The sequence below is a fragment of the Tachyglossus aculeatus genome, chromosome 1, assembly GCF_015852505.1.
Source record: "Tachyglossus aculeatus isolate mTacAcu1 chromosome 1, mTacAcu1.pri, whole genome shotgun sequence".
Classification (NCBI taxonomy): Eukaryota; Metazoa; Chordata; class Mammalia; order Monotremata; family Tachyglossidae; genus Tachyglossus; species Tachyglossus aculeatus.
This window is the reverse complement of record NC_052066.1, coordinates 138852629-138856780: the sequence shown is the minus strand read 5'-3', so window position 1 is coordinate 138856780 and position 4152 is coordinate 138852629.

Below are 4152 nucleotides of genomic sequence, written 5' to 3'. Positions count from 1 at the left end.
GATTGGACATAGTCACTGTCCCACGTGGGGCTCCCTGTCTCATTCCCCACTTAACAGATGAGAAAATGACCTTACCACTTAATTAATTGAGAAAATTGACACTATCAGGGGTAATCTCCCTAAAATTTCCCCTGCCCCTGCTCAATCCCTTCATTCCGGCCCCCTCTTCAACTGTCCCATCCTGCCCAGCAGTATCTCAAAAGGAGATCTCCTGCCTTCTCTCAAAATCCACTCCCTCCACCTGTGTATATGACCCCATCCCTTTACACCTTATCAAAATACTTGCCCCTTCTCTTCTTCTCTTCCTGACTGCCATCATCAGCTGTTTGCTCTCCACTGGCTTCTTCCCCACTGCTTTCAAATATATTCATATCTCCCCTATTCTAACAGAGCCCTCCTTTGATCCCAAAGCTCCCTCCAGGTATTGCCCCATCTCCCCCCTACCATAGCTCTCTAAACTCCTTGAGCGATTAGTCTACACCAGGTGACTCCAGTTCCTCTCCTCCAACTCTCTCTTTGACCCCCTCCAATGTGGTTTCCATTCCCTTCTATCCACAGAAACCATCCTCTCAGAGGTCACCAATGATCTCCTTCTTACCAAATCCAATGGCCTCTACTCCATCCTAATCTTCCTAAACCTTTCAGCTGCCTTTGACACTGTGGCTCACCCCCTTCTCCTGGAAACATCTAACCCTGGCTTCACTGACACTAGCCTCTCCTGCTTCTTCTCTTACCTCTCTGGTTGTTTGTTCTCAATCTCTTTTGTGGGCTCCTCCTCTGCCTCCTACCCCTTAACCGTGGGGGTCCCTCACGGTTCAGTTCTGGGTCCCCTTCTATTCTCCATCTACACCCCCTCCCTTGGAGAACTCATTCACTCCCATGGCTTCAACTACCGCCTTTATGCAGATGATTCCCAAATTGACATTTCCTCATTTAGATTTCCCAAATCTACATTTTCTCTCACTCTCTCTGCAGTCTCCTATTTCCTCTGCCTTCAAGATATCTCTACTTGGATGTCCTGCTGTCACCTCAAACTTACCGTGTCAAAACAGAACTTACCTTCCTACCCAAACCTTGACCTCCCCCTGACTGTAGATAGCACCACCGTCCTTCCTGTCTCACAGGGCCATAATCTTGGGATTATCCAGTCCATACTTCACTCTGCTGCCAGATCATTTTTCTACAAAAACGTTCAGGCCGTATTTTCCCACTTTCCAAGAACCTCCACTGGTTGCCTAATGCTAACCACTCATTTTCTCTCAATCTCATCTATCTCACCTCTGACCTATTGCCCACATCCTTCATCTGGCCTGGAACACCCTCCCTCTTCATATTTGCCAGACAATTACTCTTCCTACCTTCCTAGCCTTAATGAAGGCATATCTCCTTCAAGAGGCCTTCCCTGACTAAGCCCTCATTTCTTCCTTTCCCTCTACCTTCTGTGTTTCCGTAACTTGCTCCCTTTATTCACCCCCAACCACTAGCGCCACAGCACTTATGTACCTATCCATAATTTACTTACTTAGATTAATGTCTGTCTCCCCCTCTAAACTGTAAGCTCATTGTGGCAGGGAATGTGTCTGTTACATTGTTGGGTTGCACTCTTACATATCCATAATTAACTTAGATTAATGTCTGTCTCCCCCTCTAGACTGTAAACTCATTGTGGGCAGGGAATATGTCTGTTATATTGTTGAGCTGCACTCTTCCAAACAATAAGTACAGTGCTGTGCCCACAGTAAAGTGCTTAATAAATATGATTGATTGGTAACTCAGAAAGGAGGAGGAAGAGGGATGGGAATGAGGTCACCTCTGTGTGAAAAGAACTGTTAAAGAACCACAGGGTGAGTGGAGATGGGAATTGGAGAGAAGAGCGTGAGGTGGGTGAACAATCGATAAATGAAAACAGTGGTATACATTTGTGTATGTCCAGGTGGAGACAATACAAAGGAAGAGAGCGATTTCATACACGTAATTATGGATTTCTTTTTGTAGGGGCCCCCTCTTAGCATGAGTCTCTGGATTTTTACCTCTCGAGACCCTGCATTAATCTGAGCCAGTCTTCAGCTTTCCAAAATGTGGGTCTGGCTGCGCCTGTGACTACTTAAACTTCAGTGACGTTTTGGAAGAGCATGCAGCCCCAAGTAGCAGAACTTTTCAACAACTTGAAACTGCTCACCACTGATGGATACCAGGTACTGTGGTGTTGGACTTCGGTTGGAACACGATTTCTGCCTTTTTCAGACTGATTAGTGCAAATAATTTAGAAGCTCATGTGAAACATATGTAGTATGTGTGCCTCCAAGAATGTTGCCCACCATTTAACAATCAGGGTCTGAAAATAGTTGCTCTGGGATGAGAGTCTTTTCATGAAGTCAGTACAAATTAAAAAGTCCCCGATCTCAAGGAATTTATATTTCAAATTAGGATTAAGAGAAGCAGCGTGGCTCAGTGGAAAGGGCCCAGGCTTTGGAGTCAGAGGTCATCAGTTCAAATCCCGGCTCCGCCACTTATCAGCTGTGTGACTTTGGGCAAGTCACGTAACTTCTCTGTGCCTCAGTTACCTCAACTGTAAAATGGGGATTAAGACTGTGAGCCCCCTGTGGGACAACCTGATCACCTTGTAACCTCCCCAGTGCTTAGAACAGTGCTTTGCACATAGTAAGTGCTTAATAAATGCCATTATTATTATTATTAAGACCTGGGTTCTAATCTTGGCCCCACCACTTGTCTGCCTTGTGACCCTGGACTACTCAACTTTTCTGTGCCTCAGGCTCCTCATCTGTCAAATGGGGTTTACGACCGTGAGCCCCATGTGGGGCATGGAATGTGTCCCACCTGATTATCTTTGAGATAACCCAGTGCTTAGTGCAGTGTCTAGCTCATAGTACTGCCTCTGACCTGGAATTCCCTCCCTCTTCATATCTGACAGAAGATCACTCTCCCCACATTCAAAGCCTTATTAAAAGCACATCTCTCCAAGAAGCCTTCCGTAGCCAAGCTCTCATTTTGTATTGTCCCACACCCTTAGGGTCACCCTTTCAGTTGGATTTGCGCCCTTTATTCACTCCTCCCTCAGTCCCACAGCAATTGCATACATATCCATAATTTATTTATCTAAATTAATGCCTGTTTCATTGGGGGCAGGAAGCATGTCTACCAACTGGGAAGTTGGGAAGCAACGTGGCTCAGTGGAAAGAGCACGAGCTTTGGAGTCAGAGGTCATTGGTTCAAATCCCGGCTCCACCACTTGTCAGCTGTGTGACTTTGGGCAAGTCACTTAACTTCTCTGTGCCTGTTACCTCATCTGTAAAATGGGGATTAAGACTGTGAACTTCATGTGGGACAATCTGATCACCTTGTAAACTCCCCAGCGCTTAGAACAGTGCTTTGCACATAGCGCTTAATCAATCAATCATATTTATTGAGCACTTACTGTGTGCAGAGCACTGTACTAAGCGCTTGGGAAGTACCAGTTGGCAACATATAGAGACAGTCCCTACCCAACTTAATAAATGCTATTATTATTATTACCAAGTCTGTTATTCCTTCAAGCGCTTAGTTTAGTTCTTTGCACATAGTAAGCACTCAATAAATAAGACTGATAGAGTGAACATAAGTGCTTAACAAATACCATTTAAAAAACAGAAAAACCCCCAAAAGGTCCTCTGACTCCCAGTATTTGGTCTTTCTACTGGATGCTGCTGCTTCAATCAATCAATTAATCAATTATCAATTGTATTTATTGAGCACTTACTGTTTGCAGAGCACTATCTTAAGCTCTTGGGAGAGTACAATATAAGAGTTGATAGACCATTCCCTGCCCACAATGAGCTTACAGTCTAGAGGGGGAGACTGTCTTCCTTTCAAAAGTTGGTTTTAGACAAGGGAAGTTCCTGGAAAACCTTGGGAGAAATCGAAAGAGTCAGGGCTGATGGAGGCAGGGGAAACATTAATGAGGCAAAGAGAGCAGGCTTCAAGGCTTTGGCCCAGGATTCAGTATTGAGTGTGTTTTGATCGCTCCTCCTAAATGAGCCCCTTTAAGCCCTTCTTCCTCAGTGGTTCAGTCTTTCCCCCAGCCAGGAAAGACTGTTTTCATTCAGAATTGCCCTTGAAATATTTTCATAATTAAAAAAAAAAGATGTTTCTGAA